Source organism: Lithobates pipiens, unplaced genomic scaffold, assembly GCF_037356315.1.
Source record: "Lithobates pipiens isolate NorthernLeopardFrog02 unplaced genomic scaffold, aLitPip1_a1.2 Scaffold_8, whole genome shotgun sequence".
NCBI lineage: Eukaryota > Metazoa > Chordata > Amphibia > Anura > Ranidae > Lithobates > Lithobates pipiens.
The window spans coordinates 504,044,999-504,068,962 of NW_027507903.1; the positions used below are offsets into that span (position 1 = coordinate 504,044,999).

The 23,964-nt window shown below is 45.9% G+C and overlaps 1 protein-coding gene across 1 annotated transcript in view; it reads left to right on the forward strand.

The window, feature by feature from the left end:
* Positions 1–324: 324 nt before the first annotated feature.
* The window catches only part of MRPS33 (mitochondrial ribosomal protein S33), a 38,717-nt gene continuing 15,077 nt past the window's right edge, over positions 325–23,964 (forward strand). The window contains exon 1 of the mRNA XM_077469263.1: positions 325–469. The gene's annotated coding sequence lies outside the window, so the exon portion shown is untranslated. The remainder of the gene's footprint in view (positions 470–23,964) is intronic.

Sequence of the window (23,964 nt, forward strand, 5' to 3'; positions counted from 1 at the left end):
GAGAGAGAGAATACAGGGAGAGAGAGAGAGAATACAGGGAGGTGTAGAGAGAGAGAGAGAGAGAGAATACAGGGAGGTGTAGAGAGAGAATACAGGGAGAGAGAGAATTCAAGGAGATTTGTAGAGAGAGTATCAGGGAGACGGAGGGAGAGAGAGATAGAATCCAGGGTTATTGTAGAGAGGAGTATACAGGGAGCTATACAGAGAGAGAGAGGAGTATACACAGAATGGTAAACAGGGAGATATACAGAGAGAAAAGGAACAGAGACGATATAATATAAAAGAAGAGTGAAGGAGAGACCTTCTGGGTGAAAATGTGTGATCTGCTCTGCTTGCAACTCCTCCTATTCACTTCACGTTCCCGCCCTCGATTTCCAGCTTCCTGGTCACATGCTTCCTGTGACATCACAAGGTGAATCTGGTGGACGGGAAGTAGCTGCTGCCATGGCGTTGTAGAAAGGTCACCCGGGTAAGAAAGTGTCTTCTTTCTGTTCTTTAGCTCCTGTTGTCACCCCTGAGGGTGTATTCATTTTTTATAGGGACAGGCGCGGCACGTACTTTGTTTTTTGGTTAGGTAGAGGGGGGTTATGTCATTAAATTATCCATATTTATAAATCATGGATCTTTAGCTGCTGTGGAAGGGAAAGTCTTGCAAGAAGAGGTAAAAGTTCCTTTCACACCAGCACAGCTAAGGTGTGTTCAATGAAGGGGTGTTGCCTTACCCAATGTACCACTGCAGACTGAAGTGTGCGGGTGGTAATTCTGTACTATAGAACAAGTGTGCCAGGCAGGTGTGTTGGAATGACATGAAGAGTGATTGGCACCACTGTATGTACCACACTGCAGTACTGAGCAGATCTTCTCTGCTAACGTCCAGCCATGGAGCGCACACACCTGTGCAATGTGATAAACGAAAGTAGCACACCTCCAGACACATGTAAAATGCAATGCATCAAAGTGAACCACCTTTCACCCCAATTCACACCCGTGTGTTCTGGGAACGTGCTACAAACGTGTGTCGTGCTTTCAGTGCCATTGATTCTTAAATCTGAGTTCTACCCAATTTTGAGAGGTGGTCTTAAACGAAAGATGAAGGTGAGAACAGGGCTAGGCCACCTCATTTCCACTAGGCGTAGCAGGAATGCACATTCCTGCATGCTTTTTTGTGTGTGCGCATGTGTTTTTCATGCAACGCACATATGGTAGTTCATTTACTTGAATGTGCTGCCCTACGTGTGCCAAAGAACATTCCACAACTTTTCAGGCAATAAGCGTCATCCAGCAAAATGGACATCTGCTATCTGCATTTGGGGTGACATTAAAGCTGTGTTCCGGTGTTTTTTAAAGTCAGCAGCTGCAATCACTGTAGCTGCCGACTTTTAATAAGGAAACGTACCTGTCCAGGGAGCCCACGCTGTCGGTCCTCCCAGGCCGAACCATTCATTGGATCAGGGGGGCAGGCGCCGTCATTCCAACTAAGGGAAACCGGCAGTGGAGCCTTGCGGCTTCACTGCCGGTTTACGACTGCGCATGTGCGAGTCCTGCGACGCTTTGTGAATGGCCAGCTTGTCTTTTGGGACACTCACGTCCCAGAAGACAACAGGGTCTCACCGCAGAAGAGGATGTGACTTCCTCAGCCGCAGCCCATTCGGATCGGAAATACTCCTAGTACTTCCAAAAAGGGTAAGTTAGAAAGTAAAATTTTTTTTTTAAATATCCAAAAAAAAACAACGGTGGAGAGGTGGTCTTTCGTTTTAAGACCACCTCTCCACCGTTGTTTTTTTTTTTGGATATTTAAAAAAAATGTTTACTTTCTAACTTGCCCTTTTTGGAAGTACTAGGAGTATTTCCGATCCGAACGGGCTGCGGCTGAGGGAGTCACATCCTCTTCTGCGGTGAGACCCTGTTGTCTTCTGGGACGTGAGTGTCCCAAAAGACAAGCTGGCCATTCACAAAACGCGAACCTTTACAATCACTTTAATGGATGAGTTCACCTTTGGGCACATGTTGCATGTCTCACCTGCTTTTATTGTGGAAAATGTAACATGTTCCCACTGCTGCAGCCACTCTTTGTTCTTTCCTCTCCATGTGACAGCAGCACGGGGAGAGGTTCCTACATGCTAGCTGTCTTTTTGAAATCAGCATGGCCATCTCTGTGTGTGAATGAACTATAAGCCTCAACATCCTTTACGGCTGTCATCTTGTCTTTCTCAATGAACTACCAGGAAGCTGTTGAGCACCATGGTAGTTCTTTTACTCTTCTGTCATTGTATCTGTTTTCCTATATGAGGTGTACGGGCACACAGATACACTGACAGGTCTGCAGGAGACCTGCGTGGTACCATTGATCTGCTGATCGCTGGTTCAGTGCTTTACAGGCTCCAAAAAAAACACAAAACAATGCATTTTTTTTTTTTACCTGCAAAAAAATTTGCATTTATTATCTTTTTAAAAAAAGTGATCTTGTCCTTTTTAATGACACCCCAAATATGGTTGGTGGACATGTGACAAAACGTACAAGGCTCACTGCCAAAAAAATGAAAAATTGAGAAGCTACTTTTGTAGGCTCGTTTGTCATGCTATACTGTTGTGCAGCAAACACGCAAAAAAAAGCACATAACTGCTTCATGCAGGTGTGAATGGGGCCTCAAGCCTCATACACACTATCAGTTTTTCTGCTGAGTTTTTCCTTCAGGTTTACCAAAACCATGTAGTGCAAGGGCCTGCCTGATTGCATACAAATTGAAACTCCTAAGGTTTGACCTCATATTATATGGTTTTGGTAAATCTGAAGGGAAAAACTCAGCAGAAAAACTGGTAGTGTGTATGGGGCTTTAGAGCTGATGTGCTGCATGGCACCTGAGTAAACAGAGCAGTGCATGAAAGAAATACGACCCTAACCGGTATCACACAAACACACAAGGATGGCTAAGCCTCCTGCAGGACCTTGCAATGTAGTCACCACCTGGTTCACGCCTATGCATTTTTCAGTGCGTTTTCAGTTTTGCAGCAGCACACTACAGTCGATTTACCATGTTTTACTATGGATCATGTTCACAGCACATTTTCCCCTTATGCATTTTTTGGAAAGGACTTTTGCAGGACTCTTTTCTAGCAGCAGGTTGCGGTTTTGGTTCCATAGACTTCAATGGAAACATAAAAAAAAAAAAAAAAAAAAAAGCATAACAAAACACAGTGTTTGTGTTTTTGATGCATTTCTTCTGTGTTTTTGCTATTTTCTTCCCACCAAGACACTTCCCAAAAATGCAAAGCACACCAAACGTGTGTGAAGAAAAACACACCTGGAAAATGCATCAACCTCAACCTGCATAGATGTGAACCACGACTATGACTTGAGCTGAACCTGTAAAGGCTTATTATGCTGTGCAGAAAGAGGACTAAAAACAAGTATCAATATAAGATGTGATGCTACATTTTATTTTCTCCATGAAAGGTTTAAAGTGGTTGTAAACCATAACATGTACCCAGTGAAGCACAGGGGTAGGCAACCCCCGGAACTGATGAGGAAGCGAAGCCTCTTCTGCCGGCACTTGGCTCCCTCCCCATCAGCAGAGCAGTGCAAGGAAGTGTCAGCGAGACACTAATGCATTCCAATTTCAGAATTCCCCGCACCTGCACTGAGGGGGAGGCACTGTGCCCCCACACATTTTAAAAGATGGGAAACATTGTTTGGTTCTGTAACTTTGTTCTTGTGATGGGGAAGAGATTGGGTGCAGTTCCCCTGAGGGGGGTGGTCCCTGTTTCCAGGAGGAGGACTTTCTTGGCCACTGCTAGAGCCAATCACAGTCCTGCTAGCCCCGTCCACCATTTGGAGGAAGATGACTCGCTTGATTGCCACTACCAATCTCAGAAAGGAAGGTATTTCACTGTGATTGAGAAAACCACAATCAGGTGACAGTTTGTGGAATTACTGTTGAGCTTCTGGGAACTGTTGACATTTTTCCTGAACCTTTATGTCACTTACTACTGAACCCCTCTGCACTGTGTCCCTTTAAGCCACATCCAGTATTCAGCGCCATGAAAATCACACCCAACCACTTTTTCTCAGCTGCGGGGGCCAAACTTATGATCCTGCACACAGGCCCACTGCTTTCAGAAAATGCTCCTGACCTGAGCTCATTATTGCGCATCCATTCCAGATGCTTGTATGTGACATCACATACAAGCATATGGGCTGGATGCAAGAGGTGGATCAGCAGAATGTGTGCCATCTCTGCTATCTTTCACCACTCTGCATATCACGCATATGTGTTTGGGTCAGATGATGTGTTCAGTGTTGTGCCAGATGAACGGGGGGGGGGGGGGGTGTTCAGTGTTGGGCCAGATGAGCAGGGGGTTACAGTGGTGGGGCAGGAGAGTAGGGGGGTAACAGTGGTGGGGAAGAAGAGCAGGGGGTACAGAGGTGAGACCTATATGCAGGAAGTACATTGATGGGGCAGATGAGAAAGCGGATTACAGTGGTGCGGCAGATAAGCAGCTGTGGATATGAGTCGCAGGCTGCGTGCTGCAGCTCCCTTCCCGGTACCTTTTTTATCTATTTTTTATCTATTTGTCGGGAAAAGCTGCCAGAAGAGACTGATGCTGATAACAGAGGAAGCAGGTAGCAGAGCAAAATTACACTGTGTTTTGGAGAGAGGCAAGTACACAATATAGGATATGGTTTTTCCATATTTCATGTTTGAGGTTCACAGCCACATTCATAACACTTTAGTATAATAGAATGATTTATTGCTGGCACAATACTGCAATGTGTTCTGGAGATGATTACAAGCAATTTTAATGTACCATTTTTACTAGATTAAGGGGAATTTAAAAGTCTGCAGTATCTGTTCACGGCAGCCAGTCAGTCAGTTTCTAGCTTTCATTTTCAAAACTTAAAGCGGAGCTCCACCCAAAAGGGGAAGTTCCGCTTGTTTGCACTCTCCCCCTCTCCACTGCCAAATTTGGCACTTTTTGGTGGGTTCCTGATTTTGACAGGTAACCGCTCCCACTTCTGGATCGGATCGCCGCAGTGAACTGAGCTGGAAGTTTGGCCCCCACTCTTCCCCCACAGTCTTCTGGGATGCATCACAGGTTCCAGCAGACTACGGGAAGGCATTGTTTAAATGGCCTGTGCTAAGCGGTCGACCCCCCCCCCCCCCCCCGTGCATTAGGTCAGCTGCTCGCCATGGGACTTGAAAGCAAGTGGAGATCACTAGAATAGCGGTGTTTCCAGCTTCCAGGGACATCGGCCTGGTGTGGTATATAGATAGTTACATTGGTCAAAGCTAAACTAATGCAATTTTTTTTTTTAAATATTCCATACCTGGGAATTGATCTTTGAAAGTGGAATTCTGGTATTGTATTTTAAATGCTGTTTTGGGTTAGTAGAAATAAAAGAAAATACAATATTCATTCCCTTTGTGTGGAGTTGCCCCCAGCAGTGGCACTACCACCTGAATGACAGCCAGTATCATCCAGGCCACTTCCAATGAGTCCCTACTGTCATAGCCCCTCCCTCGTGATCAAGTTGCCTGGGCTCACCATACTCCAGGACTGAGCAGTGCTCACACATCATTATCAGTACAGTATTCCATGCTTCCACATTGAGTCAAATGTTTCTCTATACTCAGAAGTAGTGGGCATTTTCACAGTGCCAGGTGGGTAAAGGCAGGGAGGTGGGAAGAGAGATGAATGTGTTTTAGCTTTAAATGTTATGTTCCATTTACTAGATAAAATATTGGGCAATTGCCTTGATTTTGTATTTGCAGGCTCAAGGACTGATATTCCCATCATTCCTTTACTAGTTTATGGTCCCTGAATTGGAACACGAATGCACATATAAGTGTAATAAAAGAATTAAACACTCATCTCCAAAGTAAAGGCAAGACAAATACCTGAATTAGACTTGGTATCAGCCTTTTGCAGTCCATGTACAGCAGAGCTCAGACTGGGAGAGGGAGAAACAGCACAAAGAGACAATTGGTTGTTCCACATTGCTCATGTGCAGAGGCTTGGTGGTAGGAAGAGGGAGCAGAATGTTAGAGAAACGAGCCCATGAGTCTACTGCTGCTTCTTTCAGTGCCCCAAGATCGGGCCGTCGCCAAATAAGCAGACCTTGATATTTAATGTAGGTGCAAAGTCCACTTCACTTTACAGTGGTTCTGAAGTAAAAACATTGTTTACCTTAAATTGGTTGTAAACCTCAGACGTGAAATACGAACAATGTGCAATAGATGATAAAGCTAAGCTAGACATCTACAACTGGGTGTAAAATAAGGTATGCAATGAAAATGGAAAGGTTTTATTTAATCATTTCATTAGTGTGTTAATGATAGGGAAAGGAGTAACCAGGTAATGGCAAATAGAAGCAGGTTAAACTTCAGATCTACTCCTCAGCAGACTCTCCTATGTCCTTGTGGTGGAAACAGCAGGTTGAAAAGAACTTTTAAGTATTTTAAAGTTTGGGTGCAATGAGAGTGTTTTAACCACTTGATGCCCATGCTATATCTGAAAGACGGCTACACCGCGGGCTTAGATTGCTCGCGCTGCCCGTGTGCGGCGCGATCTGTGATCACTGAGTCCTTGGGACTCGGCTCACCACAGATCGGAGTAAGGGGCCGATCCCGGCTGTTTACCACATGATCACAGCTGATCACTTAATGTAAACAGAAGCCGGTAATCTGCGTTTTTTTTTTTTTTCTTATTTTCCTCACGCTGACAGCGCGAGGAGAATAAAATAAGCGAATTACCAGCTTGTGTAAACGGGACATTGGTCCCACACAGTGACAGTCACTGCTGCTAACCAGTGTCCATCAGTGTTGCCTATCAGTGCCTATCAATGAAGGTGACAAATTACCTGTTTGCTAAATTTTATAACAAACTATGTAAATGTTTTTTTTATTTCAAAATTTCTGGCCCTTTTTGTTTAGCAAAAAAAAAAAAAACTAAAAGCTCAAGGTTTTTTTACCTTCTTGCATTCTGTGCATGTTTGTTTTTTAAAAAACCTTGCCTTTAAATATTACTTTAAATGGGTTGTAAACCCTCAAGGCTTTTCACCTTAATGCGTTCTATGCATTAAGGTGAAAAACCTCCTGTGATGCAGCAGCCCCCCAGAGCCCTCCTTTTTACTTACCTGAACCCGATCTTTCCAGCGATGGGGACAAGCACACCAGCTCCAGCTGGTGTCTCGGGTCCTGATTGGATAGATTGATAGCAGCGCAACCATTGGCTCCCACTGCTGTCAATCAAATTCAATGACGCAGGGCCGAGTCCTGCTGTCTGTGTCAATGGATGCAGCAGCAGGAGATAGGAGCTCGCTCACACTAGTGCACCAAAGGGAAAGTGGCTCTCCAACTGGGCACTGGAGGAGGGGAGTCAGGAGCACCACTGAGGGACCCCAGAAGAAGAGATTCGGGACCACTCTGTGCAACACGAACTGCACAGAGGAGGTAAGTAGGACATATTTGTGGTTTTTATTTTTATTTTTTAAGTTATCCTTTAACGTGCTTCTAAGTCAAAACATTGTTTACCTCTTTCCTGCATTTCCTGCATCAGTTAAAAATAAATAAGCCCACCCCCTCCCAAAACATTTACCCGACTCCTTTCACTTCTGCAACATTGTCCTTTTCACTTCCTGGTCTCACAGATAACAGTGAGAGCAGCCGGAGGAGGGAGTGAGGATGTGGCTTACGTGTGTCTATGGACACCGGCGCGCATACCCATGTGTGCATACTTGGCATCCGGTTTGCTAAAGAGCAACCCAAAGGAATGAGGAGCTGACAGCGACAGCAGGGGACTTCCCAAAGAGGAGGTCACTTACTGCTTTGTGCAAAATCGTTACACAAAACAGATAAGTATAACCTCCTTTTTTTTTTGGCTTAAAAAAAATCCTTTAACCACTTCCTGCCCAAGCTGTAGCCGAGAGACTGCTACAGCATGGGCTCACATTGCCGGGAAGACGTTCATGGACACCATCCCGTGATCTTGCTTCTAGTGTGCCCGATGCAGCATTGGCACAGATCTGTGATCGCTGTGTCCTTGCACAGTGGCTCTTTACCATGTGACCAGCTGTGTCCAATCACAGCTGATTACAGTGTAAACAGTATTTGCCAGTTATAGGCATTCCTCTCCTCACGCTGACAGGAAAACCAGTAACCGGTAAATAAAAACGGGACATCTACACTGATAATCAAGGCACAGATCATCGGTCATGCCAATCTGTGCCCATCAGTGCAGCCTCATTAGTGCACATCAGTGAATGCGAAAATGTACTTATTTAGAACATTTTACAACAAAAACAAACTTTTTTTTTTTTTCAAAATATTTCTGTCTTTTCTTTTTTGTTAGTTTAGCAAACAAAACATAAACCCAGTGGTGATTAAATACCACCTAAAGAAAGCTCTATCTGTCTTTAAAAAAAAAAGATAAACATTTTTTTTGGGTACAGTGTTGCATGACCACGCTATTATCATTCAAAGTGCCCAGTAGGCAAGTGTTTATACACCCTGTACAACCACTTTCACCTACAGTTAAGCCTAGATTAAGGCTTACCTGTAGGTGCTAAACATATCTCCTAAACCTACACAGTTTAGGAGATATTTACAATTCCCCATATGATGAGTTATTCTGCGCATGCGCTGATGTATTTGGTGCATGCGCAGTTTAGAAAGGACACGCTGTGCCATTTATAGCTGGGGTAATGCCGTGACTGGCGGCTCCCGTGCCATGAGTGGGAGTGACGTCATGCGACTCCGGCCAATCAGAGCCGGAGTTCGTGGCCCCAGAAGGAAGAGGGCCAAAGATGGACTCTTGCAGCCAGCAGTGACCTCGCAGGCTTTGGTTTCAGGTAAATGACACATAATGGGCTACTATGCATAATGCTTTACCTTTGCAAGGAAACAAAGAGGAAGTAAAACCCATCAGGGTTTATTTCCTCTTTAACCCTTTCATGACTAAGCCTATTTTTGGCATTTGGTGTTTACAAGTTAAAATCCCATATTTTTTGCTAGAAAATTACTTGGAACCCCCAAACATTATATGTATTTTTTTAGCAGAGACTCTAGAGAATGAAACGGTGATTGTTGCAATATTTTATGTCACACGGTATTTGCGCAGCGGTGTTTTAAACGCAACTTTTTGGGAAAAGGGACAATTTCATGAATTAAAAAAAAAAACGAAACAGTAAAATTAGCCCAAATTTTTTTGCATAATGTGAAAGATAATGTTACGCCGAGTAAATAGATACCAAACATGTCACACTTTATAATTGCACGCACTCGTGGATTGACGACAAAGTACGGTACCTAAAAATCTCAGTAGGCGACGCTTTACATTTTTTTACGGTTACCAGGTTAGTGTTACAGAGGAGATCTAGTGCTAGAATTATTGCTCTCACTCTGACGATCACGGCGATACCTCACATGTGTGATTTGAACACCGTTTACATATGCGGGCGCGACTTCCGTATGCGTTTTCTTTGCTTCGCGAGCTCGCGGGGACGGCAAGCGCTTTAAAAAAAATTATTTTTTTTTTTATTTATTTTAAAATGACTAAATTGTTTAAAAAATGTTTTAAAAAAAATGATCACTTTTATTGCTGTCACAAGGAATGTAAACATCCCTTGTGACAGTAATAGGTGGTGACAGGTACTCTTTATGGAGAGATGGGGGGTCTAAAAGACCCCCCATCCCTCCTTTACACTTCAATGTATTCAGATCGCCAAAAACGATTCTGAATACCGTATATTTTTTATAAACTGGCGCCATTGGCAGCCGAGTAAACGGGAAGTGACGTCGTTTCTGTGTTTACTATTAGGATACCGGAACGAAGCCGATTACGGCTTCGTTCCAGTTCCTCCCCAGCAGCCGGAGGCAGCAGATGTGGAATCGGTGCTCCCGATCGAGCGGGAGCACCGGTAACAGCGGCGGGAGGGGGGGATGTCCCCTCTCCCTCCTCCGGCATAACAGCCGAGCGGCTTTTAGCCGCATCGGTTGTTATGGCTGGATAGCCATTCACCCGCTGGAAAAACCGGTACCGGGATGATGCCTGCAGGTGTGGGCATCATCCCGGTATACCCCACGGAAGCCGAGTACGCACATCTGCGTACGCTCGGTGGGAAGGGGTTAACACAGAAACGAGGCTGCAGAAAAAGACAGTGGTCCATTGAGTCTGCACCATTTTTTTATTCTGAGTATAGATCTGTCTTTTTATTATCACTTTAAGCAGAACACATCAGGTGCAGACTGTTGCATGCTAGATTTTTGGAGAACATGTATAGCAGGGCTTGGCAAATTTGCTTAGAATCTAGGAGCCAGCTGAAAAAGTTAGGAGCCAGTTACTTAAGTCCTCTGCCCAGCGCCCAGAACTGCATGTCTGGGGCATCGGACAATAAGAATTGCTCATGCCTGATGCCAAGAGAAAAAGACAATATTTAAAAATTAAGCTGCACTAATGGGCACTGATGGGGCGGCATTGAGGTTGGAACTGATGGGCACCAATAGACAGCACTGGCAGGTGGCACTGATGGGCAGCACTGGCAGGTGGCACTGATGGGCAGCACTGGCAGGTGGCACTGATGGGCAGTACTGGCAGGTGGCACTGATGGGCAGTACTGGCAGGTGGCACTAACTGGCATTGGCAGGTGGCACTGGATTGCACTGGCAGGTAGCACTGCTTGGCACTGGCAAGTGGCACTAACTGGCAGGTGGCACTAACTGGCACTGGCAGGTAGCACTGGATTGCACTGGCAGGTGGCAATGGGTGGCACTAACTGGCATTGGCAGGTGGCACTAACTGGCATTGGCAGGTGGCACTAACTGGCATTGGCAGGTGGCACTGGATTGCACTGGCAGGTGGCACTGATTGTACAAAATAATAATTTTTTCCTTTTACCCAAAGAAAAACACTGTGCTATCCGAATATCAAAAAAAGCTGCTAACACACTAAAATGGATATTTTAGTAAAAAAGTGTAGCGCTAAACAATTACCGTATATACTCGAGTATAGGCCGACCCGAATATAAGCCGAGGTCCCCAATTTACCCCCAAAAAACTGGAAAAAATTATTGACTCGTGTATAAGCCGAGGGTGAGACATGCCTGTCCATCCCTGTGTGTCGTCCATCCCTGTGTGTGTCCATGCATGTGTGTGTGTGTGTGTGTCCATGCATCCGTGTGTGTGTGTGTCCATGCATCCGTGTGTGTGTGTGTCCATCCATCCCTGTGTGTGTGCATGCATCCGTGTGTGTGTGTGTGTGTGTGTGTGTGTCCATGCATCCGTGTGTGTCCATCCATCCCTGTGTGTGTGTGTGTGTGTGTGTGTGTGTGTGTGTGTGTGTGTGTGTGTGTCCGTGCAGCCTACCTGTGTCCAGCCTGCCTGTGTCCGTCCAGCCTGTGTCCGTCCAGCCTGTGTCCGTCCAGCCTGTGTCCGTCCCGGCCTGCGTCCCGTCCCGGCCTGCGTCCCGGCCTGCGTCCCGGCCCGTCCCGCAGCTCTTCGTCGGTGGCCATTCTAGGATTCAAAAGCCGCGCCTCCGTCGGTGATAGGCGGAACACTCAATTTCCCACTGACTGCTGGGAAATTGAGTGTTCCGCCTATCGGATGTCCGTGATAGGTGGAACACTCAATTTCCCAGCAGTCAGTGGTCCGCCTATCATGGACGTCCGCTCATCCTCATACTACGGACGAGGATGAGAGGACGTCCGTGATAGGCGGAACACAGACTGCTGGGAAATTCAGTGTTCCGCCTATCACAGGCGAAGGCGGAGACGGAGGCGCGGCCTTTGAATCCTAGAATGGCCGCTGTCTGTCTGCTCGACACGCTGATCGGGCAGACAGACAGCGATGACTCGAGTATAAGCCGAGGGGGGCACTTTCAGCCTCAAAAAAGAGGCTGAAAATCTCGGCTTATACTCGAGTATATACGGTATACTACAAACTAAATAGAAATAATAAAACTATATAACATCCATATGTATGACCAGATAGATTTCTGTGAAGTCTATGGTGAATTAATAGAATTAATAAACACCAAAACCTTGTGCATATATATATATATATATATATATATATATATATATATATATATATATATATATATATATATATATATATATAAGATGAAAAATAAGTGTAAATATAAAGTCTCTTTATGTCAAAGAAAATATTCAAGTCCCATGTGTAAAGTAATACTTCAGATGCACCATCCGATCCAAAAGAGGGTTAACATGCGAACACCACCACCTTAGCAGATGCAGGCTTACCAGATTTATATGACCCAAAAGAATTTATATTCTAAGGGTCCTGCAAGCTTTCTAATATCTGTGGAAACTCGAACTGGCGAGTATTGGAATGCCAAAAACGCGAACTAGCAAATGCTAGAATGCCAGACAACCATCCAAGCAGTCTTCCCAACCACAGTAGGTTTTCTCCAAACATATAAAGGCCCAATTTCAAGGTGATGAACACATAAAAGGAAAACATAGGGCCATATAGCGTAATTCCATTAAAATCAAAATTTATTTTAAATGGTAGTAACAAACTCACATTTCTGTAGTTTAACAAGTGCTTTTCACAAAACAGGCGGCAGTGGAGTCCTTCCGACGCGTTTCGTCTTCATAGACATCGTCTGGGGTGCCCATCCACTGCAGCCCAACTAATTTTTATAGATAACAGCCCACTAAGTGAAATTCAGCCTTCCTGTGTCACTCATGTCATTTCCAGTTTGTTTAGCGCCAAAATGGCCGCCGGGCGTACGTTCCACGCCTCTATCCCCTGATATATTTGACATATCAATATCCTGTCTAAACTACATGTGAGGCATATACATTTATATACTAATTTGTTTAGACATCTCTCTGTCCATCTCCACAATAAAAATCTGTACGCCACCCAATGTTGACTGAGGAAATTACGCCCTAAATGTGCAACGCCTCAGGAGGCACACCCTCGTGATGTAGGTAAACAATCACAGGTCGTCTACGGAAGTGACGCGATCGAACCAACCGCGTCACTTCTGGATGGACATAGAGAGACAACTCCAAGTCTCGTATGGAAATGACGTGGCAAAACACTCCGTCAGGTGGCACTGGTTGGCACTGGCAGGTGGCACTAACTGGCATTGGCAGGGGGCACTGATTGGCACTGGCAGGTGGCACTAACTGGCAGATGGCATTGGCAGGTGGCACTAACTGGCATTGGCAGGTGGCACAGGATTGTACTGGCAGGTGGCAATGGTTGGCACTGGCAAGTGGCACAGGTTGGCACTGATTGACAAGTGGCACTGGATTGCATTGGCAGGTGGCACTAACTGGCACTGGCAGATGGCACTAACTGGCATTGGCAGGTGGCACAGGATTGCACTGGCAGGTGGCACTAACTGGCAGATGGCATTGGCAGGTGGCACTGGATTTGCACTGGCAGGTGACACTGGATGGCACTGATTGGCACTGGCAGATGGCATTGGTATGTGGCAATAACTGGCAGGTGGCAGTGGTTGGCACGTGGCACTGACAGGTGGCATTGGCAGGTGGCGTTAACTGGCATTGGCAGGTGGCACTGGATTGCACTGGCAGGTGGCACAGGTTGGCACTGATTGGCAGGTGGCACTAACTGGCACTGGCATTGGCAGGTGGCGCTAACTGGCATTGGCAGGTTTCACAGTCGATAGTGTAACTGTGAAACTGCTCCCTGCAGTGCTGCACTGTGTGAAACTGTATGGAGAGAGGAGCTGACAAATTCAGCGTGATGTCAGAGGTGGGCGGGACCCGGCAGCTATCCAGCCAATGATTTGGCTGCTTATGAAAGGGGAGGGGCCACATACACGTATCGGCCCGCCCAGATCCCATCCCATTGGCTGGTGTTGGAAAGATGGGTCCCTCCCACTCCGACATTCAGTCTCAATTTTGACAGCTCCTCTCTACACACAGTTTCACACACTGCGGCGCTGCTCGGCCAACAGTGTGTGGAGAAGGGAGGAGAATGTCAGAGGCTGCTGAGCTGTTCTTTTCCTGCTCCATCCAGACTACCAGACAGTGCTCTGTGTCTGGAGGCACCAGACACAGAGCAACAGAGGCACCTGTCGGTGACAAAAACCCAGGCGCCAGGGCACAATTTCCGGTCACAACGGCAACCTGGCGCCTGGGATTTGTCGAGTCCTGTGTATAGGAAACTTCAGTAACTGAACTGGATGCAAACTAAACCATTCAATGAAATGGCCCCAACTTAGCGCTAAGATTTGATAACCTGCAGAAATATATAGGAAGTTGGTGGACACCTGACCATTGGACTTCTTCTATGAGATTGTTGAAAATCCGATTCCAAAACTATAGACCTGAATATGAAGTTGGCCCTCGCCTTCCCTCCTTTGTGACTATAACAGCCTCCACTCTGAGAAGGCTTTCAATAAGATTTTGGAGTGCGTCTGTGAGAATTTGTGCCCATTCAGCCAGAAGACAATACGGAAGTCAGTTACTGATGTTGGTTGAGAAGACCTGCTTGTGTTCCAGTTGTTACCAAAATGTTCCTTTAGGGCTGAGGTCATGCCAGTTGATAGGAGGGCTTTCCAAATACTATTAGCCATATAGTGTACTTACCTTTCAGGACTTACAGCTTTCTTATGCTTGCTAAATGATCTCCAATTTCAGGCAGATGGTGGGAGATAGGTGCAGGCAGAAGTTCTGATTGGCTATTTAGATTCTGTCCACAGCTCAGACCCAAAGGTACTGATTCCCCAGTACAGAAAAAATGAAGACTTCTAGAAAGCATCCCTTTTCTTTTAGCACAAAGCTGTGTCTTGCTGTTCCTTTTTATCTCACATCAAGTTCACCAGGATTTGGTCTCTGATCATAAACAATAACTGCTCTTAGGCCTCTAATGATGTGAAAAACCCACTATGATATTCAAAGACCATGAGACACGAGGAAGCAAGGATATGCGGTTCTTTTCCAAAGTAAACGGCAGGAAGGTTACTTTTGTACTCAAAATAACGATTGGGGTAATGCAGACACATTTCTTGCTGATTCACATGAAGTGTGACTTTTTAGAAGTCCACTTTCAAGCTCTCATATTTTCTCAAGGCCTTTGGAGAAGTGGAGGGTGTTGACAGCAGGCTGTCTGAAGGTCTTTGTATGACCCTATTAATTACAACGTTTTTCTCATCTGACTACTCAGAACACTCTGTACCATCTACAACATCTACCCACCGCAATGGGGAAGGGAGATATCCAATTCAAAGGGAAGCTGTGAGCAACTTCTAGTCTAAATGACATAAGACTGCCTGTGGGGGTGTGATCTGTAGTCCAAATGCACTGCCTGTCCTAGGGTGACAACACTGCACCTCTATATTTACAGTGAAGGTTGTCACCCTCAGACAGGAATTGTAGAATCAAAAAAGGAAAATAAAAGCCAGTGTTAACCAAATTGTTAATTGCATCTTGTTATGCTACAGTCATCTTTTGAAAATCTCACCATTGTGAACCAGCCAGGCTGGGTTGCATTTCACAGTGCTGTTAATGTAATGCACCTTCAGACCTCATAGTGCTCTTGTGCTGTCATAATTTAGTCAGCAAGTTGAGGGAGGATCAGTGGCCAAGCCGTATTGCTTACCTCTAGGCCGCGTACACACGCGGGGACTGTTCGCCCAACTTTGTCCGCTGAACAGTGTTTCGGCAAACAGTCCGCTCGTGTGTGGGCTTTCAGCGGACAGTTTCAGCGAACAGTCCGCTGAACAAGGTTTTTCGGAAATTCCGAAAAACTGTCCGCTGAAACAAAGTTTCAGCGAACAGTCCCCTCGTGTGTAGGCTTGTTCGTCAAACTAAGTTCCGCGCATGCTCAGAAAGGATTTACATGCCGAAAGTTATAATGCAGTGTATAGGACGTCGTATTTTTCGTCCCGTCGTACGTGCCGTTCACGTCATCGCGCACGGTTTCAGCAAACTGTTCGTCCGTCGTGTGTGGCCATGTCCGTCCATGCTAATTTTGAGCGGACTGTTTGCCGAAACTGTTTGACGGACAAAGTTGGGCGAACAGTCCCCGCGTGTGTACGCGGCCTAAGGCCCCTTTCACATAGGGTGGACTGCCTCTGTGATCCGCTTGCTCTCCAGGGGATCTTTCTGCTGAGCAGGCAGATGACAGGTCCGTGTCCGGTCCACTCATGCAGAATGGACACAGACCACTCTCTATGGGCCGCCAGATGTAAATGGACCACCTTTCCGTATTCATCCAGCTGCCATCTTATCCACCAGAAGGATGGGGTACATATCCTCATCCGTCTGTTTTTGGCAGATCGGATGTAGGCAGGTGTAAAGGGACACATGTGCGTTCACGCCCACTGCTCCGTAGAGAAAAACATAAACCCCAGTTGTGTCTGCCTGAAAACCTGACCGGTGGACACGTTCGGAATGTCTGTGTGAAAGGGGCCTAACAGAAAAAGTATGGCCCCTTTCACACGGGCGCCTCCGCCTGATGAACTCCGCTTGCTCAGCGGGGCATCACTCCGCCAAGCAGGCAGATTACAGGTCTGTGTCCGCTCACTGTGCAGAGCTGAGATGGACCCAGTTCTGCTCTACTCTATTGGGAAATCAAGGGAAAACGGACCAATTGTCCATTTTCATTCAATTATATCCAATCCGATCTGCCAGATAGTTGTAAAATAAGACCAGCATCTATTTGGATCCTCCACCGCGCCATAGGGGAGACTGGAGGGTCCGATCGGGTCTGCCTGAAGAACTGACTGGCGGACCTGATTGGGCAGCTCATGTGAAAGGGGCCTAGGGTCACCTATATTGCTCCGCAGTGTGGCATGGGTGTGACTGGCATGGATGTGACTATCACAAGATAGCTTGATTAAACCTTTGGTTAGTACATCTGTCTACTTTTTTTTTTTTTTTTATGTAATTTTATTTGTGATTATAACTGTCCGGCTGCATCAATCGCTGCTGCAAAGTGCTAATTCCAGCAATTAACAGCAGTTTGGTAAATCTAGGGATTGATTCGCTATGGTCGTTGGCAACTTGTCACTAAGACGTGATTTGTTGCTGCTACCAGCCTAACTAATGCTTCAACATTGGCTTGGTGTGCTGTGCCGCAATCTTTTCACCTTCAGTGATTTGTAGCTAAGCCCACAGAGGCGAGTGAAGAGTGATTGTTTCAAACATAAAACACTGCTCAAACTCAATCACTGATTAACTGAACCACAAATTGCTGAGAAATTAGCCAGCTAGCGATTCCATAGAAAACTATAAATGTCTTATTGGGGGAGGGATAAATCACCCATCTGAAATCAACCTTAAGCCCCGTACTATCAGATTTTCTACTGATTTTTGTCTTCAAATTTACTAAAACCATGTAGTGGAAGGGCCTGTTTGATTGCATACGAATTGAAACTCCTAAGGTTTGACCTCATATTATATGGTTTTGGTAAATCTGAAGGAAAAAATCAGCAGAAAATCTGATGGGGCTTAAATCTACCGTATATACTCGAGTATAGGCCGACCCGAATATAAGCCGAGGCCCCCAATTTACCCCCAAAAAAACTGGCAAACTTATTGACTCGTGTATAAGCCGAGGGTGAGACATGCCTGTCCATCCCTGTGTGTGTGTCCGTCCATCCCTGTGTGTCCGTCCATCCCTGTGTGTCCGTCCATCCCTGTGTGTCCGTCCATCCCTGTGTGTCCGTCCATCCATCCCTGTGTGTGTCTCCATGTGTGTGTGTGTGTGTGTGTGTGTGTGTGTGTGTGTGTGTGTGTGTCCAGCCTACCTTTGTCCCGAGCCTCCGTCCCGTGCCTTGCCTCCTTGCCTCCGTCCCGTGCCGTGACTTGCCTCCTTGCATCCGTCCCGTGTCGTGCCGTGCCTTGCCGCCGCCGTCCCGTCCCGTCCCGTGCCGTGCCTTCCCTTGCCTCCGTCCCGTGCCCTCTTCATCGGCGGCCATTGTAAAGTTCAAAAGCTGCGCCGCCGCCTTCGCCTGTGATAGGCGGAACACTGAATTTCCCAGCAGCCTGTGTTCCGCCTATCACAGACGTCGTATCATCCTCGTCCGTAGTACGAGGATGATACGATGTCCGTGATAGGCGGAACACAGGCTGCTGGGAAATTCAGTGTTCCGCCTATCACAGGCGAAGGCGGAGCCGGAGGCGCGGCTTTTGAATAGAATGGCCGCTGTCTGTCTGCTCGACACGCTGATCGAGCGGGCAGACAGCGATGACTCGAGTATAAGCCGAGGGGGGCACTTTCAGCCTCAAAAAAGAGGCTGAAAATCTCGGCTTATACTCGAGTATATACGGTACTAAAGGAATATTGACTGTGCCCTTTGCAAGTGCACCCATTCACACCAACACTTAGGGAATGTGGCTTCTATCATCCAATCATGTGCAAGCAAAAAAAAAAAAAAGGATTTTTTTTTCCCTTGCACCTGATTGGGTATTCTTTATATAGTGAAGCTTCACAAAATTCATAGTTTTGGGGAAAATTATTACAACTTGCAAAGTTCAGCACAGTCTGTTTGCCTTCAGTAAATTAACCCCAATGCCTCTTTCAATAGAGCTCCTACATTCCCATGCACTCTGGTGAAGGTCCCTTTTAATTTTGGTGCAGTATGATGCAAGAAAGGTGTGTAAGTGGTTCCTGATTTGGGCTGTTTTAGGATAATCCTTCAGTTTTACATGGACTATTTATTTAGCTCACTATGCCGCCCTGCCTGTCTGACGCATGGAATGAAAATACGCCATGAGTGCATACTGAAAGAAAATTTTAGCTTAATGCTTGTCAATTTTCTGAATTTTATTGACGTGACAGGAATCTCCCTAAACGCCTTTTAGAGGCCCCACCTGCGTTCTCATCATTTTTCAGTCTGGGCCGCCGCTCTGCTTGAATGTTGACAGATTAGTGACAAACTGATGAAGAAAACACCAGTCAGCATTATTTGGAAGTGACTCGATTAATAGTCTGCAAGCTTGATGGCAGGTCCTGGAACTTAAGTACTCATGCATTAAATTAAAGGCCGTTGTACAGGACATCATGTGAGAGGTGACTGCATTTAATTAGGATTTATGTTGCACATTTTATTTTATTTATTTATTTTTTATGAGATATCAGGAGGATTCTTGAGAAACTGACAGTGGAGGTTTAAAATAACTTTAACAAAAAGCTGAACATGTCTAAATAGAGAAATACATATGCTTACTAGGGATGCACCGAAATTTCGGCCGCCGAAACATATCGGCCGAAAATTGCCTTTTTGGCAATTTGCCGAAAGGGAAAAACGGGCGATAATTGAGCCAAAAATGAGGCAGGGCGAAGCACCGCCCTGCCCCTGGTGCCGCTCATCATGGGAGGTGTATAGCGCAGGAGAGCCGCCTCCGCCGTCTGGTTGAATAGAGCGCCAGGAATATCACAGCTTTAATTTCAATAGCTGTGTGTTCCCTGTCGCGCGTCGTCGCATACAGCCCCTCCCCCTTGTCTGGGGAACTTTGATAAACAGATCACCCGTCCAGATTTTAATCTCCTTTCGCCAAGGAAAGCAGAATTCCTTAAGAAGTTTTGCCTCTTCCTGTCTACTAATATTAATAATTACGATTTCGGACTTACTGAGGTTATTTTTAATTTCAAAATTTCACAGAATTTTTCCAACATCCTCAGCAAGTTTGGAATCGTGATCCTTGGGTTGGTAATATAAAACAGCACATCATCCGCATATGCTGCGAGTTTGTGCACTTCTTTTCCCACCCTAATCCCCTCTATATCACGGTTATTTCGAATAGAGGCCAGTAACGGTTCAAGGGACAGTACAAACAGGAGAGGCGACAGTGGGCACCCCTGTCTGGTTCCATTTTCCATTTGAAATTGGGAGGATGATACTCCGTTCACCTTTACCGAAGCCTGCGGGTGATTGTAAAGTACTTTGATCCATCGGATCATTCTTAGCCCGAAACCCAATACCCTTCCAGTGTTTCTAGCATGAGTCCCCAGTCTACCCTGTCGAATGCTTTCTCCGCATCCATCGTCAGGAATAGACCTGGGGACCCATTCGTTTTTAAAGCCTGAAGTAGGAGTAACGACCGCACACCATTATCCCTACCTTCTCTGTTATGAAACCGACCTGGTCCGGATGCACCAGGTTGGTCATCTTTTCCTTCAGCCTAGATGCCAGGACCTTAGCAAATAGTTTGGTGTCAGCATTCAATAAGGCTATCGGCCTGTAACTGGAGCAGAGCGTGCTGTCCTTACCCTCATTCAGTAACACCGTGATTGAGGCACGCAGAGCCTCTTTCCCCCCCCCCCCATTTCAAACTTTGTGCCTAGGCCATTCATATACTGACAGAGCTTAGGGACTAAGATCTCCTTGTATTTTTTCAGATAGAAAGTCGTAAACCTGTCTGGTCCCGGACTTTTACCGGGGGCAGAGTGCATTATAAATTTCCTCTTCTGTAATAGGTCTATCTAAATTACATCTATCACTCTCTGTTAAAGTGGTTGTAAACCCTTACAACACACTTTGACCTACAGATAAGCCTAGATTAAGGCTTACCGGTAGGTTCAAGAAATATCTCCTAAACCGTGTAGGTTATATTTACCAAAAGACAGGCACCGCTGTCTACAGCACATGCGCATTGAGCGCGCCGCCGGCGATATGCCGCGTGTGGCGGCTCCCGTGCGCATGCGCGGGAGTGCAGTCTTAGCGGCTTCACCTAATGACAGCAGCGGAGCGGCGAGACCCACCGAGAAGATGGATGCGCCGGACTACAGGGGACAGCGGTGACATCGCTGGCTCCTGTGTCAGGTAAGTCACACATAATGGACTACTATGCGATGCATAGTAGTCCATTATGCTTTACCTTTGCAGGGAATGAAAGAGGAAGTAAACTCATCAGGGTTTACTTCCTCTTTTAAATGCGGCAGTTTTGCTTTATTCAAAAATTCTTTAATTTTTTTTTTTCTTCCCTATACCTTGTACCCCTTTCTGTCCTACATTATACAAGGCTTCATAATATTGCTTGAACGCCTCCGCTATCTCCCTAGTTGTGTGAACCGTCCTCCCGTTCTTATCCTGTATTTTATCAATGAAATTGATCTCTCTCTTCCCTTTCGGCTGTCTTGCTAGATAATTACCTGTTTTATTTCCCCAATAATATCTCTCTCTAACCCTCCCCTCCAATGTTTTATATGCTTCCTGGTCCCTCATATCTTTAAGTTCATCTCTCTTGTTGACCAATAGATGGAAGAGTTCCTGCTGTTGACCCTTTTGTTTTTTATGATCCTGTTCTAGTCTATGGACCTCTTCAATTAAGTTTTCCATTTTCTCTAGTCTTTCTTTTTTTATTTTTTTATTGCGCCCATGGAGATGAGGATACCCCTAATATATACTTTATGTGTCTCCCACAGGGTGGCAACCGAAATTTCACCCGTATCATTGACAAAGAAATCAAATTCTATTTCTTTCTGTATTGCCTCTGCGACTTTCTCATCCTGTAAGAGGTTCTCATTTAGTCGCCAAGTGAACGGTTGTCTTTGTATTCCAGGTATCCTCATCTTCATTGACACCGGGGAATGATCTGACAGTGTAACTATTCCTATCTTAGTTTCCGTCACTACATCCAACAATCTATGATCAACCATTATGTAATCCAACCTGGAGTGCGTCCCGTGCACAGGGGAGAAAAAGGTGTAATCTTTTATTTTGTCAAACCTCCATACATCCATCATTTTATATTGTCTCATCCGGGGGTTTAATAATTTTTAGTAACTTCTTATTTGTCCCCTGAGCCCGGGACGTACTATCCCAAGACGGTTCCATGCAAAAATTGAAATCTCCGGATAAAATTACATCACCTAACTTAAAGTCTGCTAACCTCCCCAAAACTTGTTTCAAGTATCTTATGGGGTTTTTATTCAGGCAGTATACATTTGCTAAGGTAAGTATCTTATCCCCTAATTTTCCCTTCAGAAACGGGTATTGTCCCTCTGGGTCAGTCATCCTATCGAACAGAGTGAACCTTGTTCGTTTCTCAAACCCTATTGCCACTCCCTTAGCCCTCCTTATGGGTGAGTCCCCATAGAACCAAGTCGGGAAATTATCTGAATATAGCTTAGTATTTGTATCTTGAGATAAGTGGGTCTCCTGCAGAAACACCACTTTTGCTCTATACTGCTACAATTCCTTTAACAATTTATACCCCTTATCCAGAGAGTTTAGACCCTTGACATTATACGACATAAGATTTACTTCTATCATCTTTAATTTTCCGATGGAGTACATTACCTCCGCCCTCGATTCTGCCTGTTATTTAAACATTTTTTTTTTAAATTTAATTCTCCAAGTAACATCATCACCCTCCCCTCCCTCTCTCCCCCAAACCCCCGACCGAGTCCTGGCCTCTACTTTGCAGTTGGAGATCCGCTCCATTCTGCAAACTTTACCAACTAGGGTGCAACTCCGACCGCGGCCTCCCGTGTCTAGGCCCCCCTCCCACCTTCTCCTAGGGAAGAGGGGGCGCCCACCACAGACACAGTGTGATGACCCAGGGCCCCACCTGATCCCTCCATCACTCCATTTTCTCCCCATTCCACCTACTCACCCCCCCCCCCCGCTACCCCACACAAAAAAAAGGAAAAGAGGAAAAAAAAAAAAACGTTGGGTCCCCCCCCCCAATGTCCAACATACATTCTCAGTAATCCTCACGTGATTCTTTGGGTTTTTATCTTAGATAAACCCTGCTGCAAGGAAAAGGTAAGGGAGATTTTCTCAGGAATTTCTCCTTCTATGTATGATGTTGATATGCCTTTGTGTCATCACTGGGGGCTGTATTGAGCACTCACCGACCTGACACTGGAAACAGCACAGAAGCCTTCATATCTCCTCTCCTCTGGCCACAACAGATCCTCCAGTAAGAAAGGGGATCTGGTTCTCTTTCTGTGCCCCCAAAATTGTTTTTTTTCCCCTTCGGGGGATAGGATGTCAAGCTAGTTTCCTTTTTTGCAAAATAAAATAAATAAAAACAGACCGACCACGGCCACTCAGCTGAGGATTTACCCCCCACCATGTCTGCATGTTCCACAGGACACCGCTCGTGCGGGAAAGCACTTTCCTTTGAAAGGCGGGGGGGGGGGCGTAATTCGCGCGGGGGCATGGCTAACACATGCAGGAAGTTGATTTAAGCGCTGTGTGTGAAGCTGCTGCTGGCGGTTAGTGATGCAGGCATTTCCCTTTGACACATTATACTTTACCAGGCTAGTATTAATAGCAGCTAATGGCGCTGAACTATAGCCTACTATGTATATATCATACTAAAGATTTTTTCTTCTACTATTTGTAATTTGGAAACAAGATAGAGGCTATGATATCTCTCCATAGTGAGGCTAAACATAGCAGATTCCCATCTAGTGCTCAGGACTCTCTTATTGAGGTGCAGGAGGCTGAGGATCAGGTAGATCTTCCCAAATATTTGGAAGATACTTATTTATTCTCTTCTGAGGATACTAATATGGAAGGAGTAGCATCATAAGACAGGTTGCTTGTATACTCCCTTACTCAACCTTTTTGCTGCCTACAGCACAGGCTCTTGATTAACCTACCTCTAATTGGGTTCATTAGAACCTCCCCCATCTGGGGATGTTTTTTCCTATTCATGCATGGCTAAAAAAAGCTTATGGGTGGGGGCGCATGCGCGGCGCGGCGCTGAGAGGAAGGAATGTCTGAGGCAGTAGCTCCGCTCCATTTGGGACTTTAGCGGCACTCCGAGGGTCATACACAATGCCAACTGCAGCCGATTTAACACCCCTCGAGCAGCATAAACACAGTGCATGCCTGGGAGGAGGAAGAGATCCCAGGGTGCAGTCCAGAACACGCTGACCCAGTATCTCCTTCGCACGCGGGACAGCTGAAACATGGATCAACATGGCGCCGCGGGGAAGAACATCTCCCCAGGCCTCTGGATGCTAGTTTGGAGGCCATGTACGCTAGGCTAGCTACCAA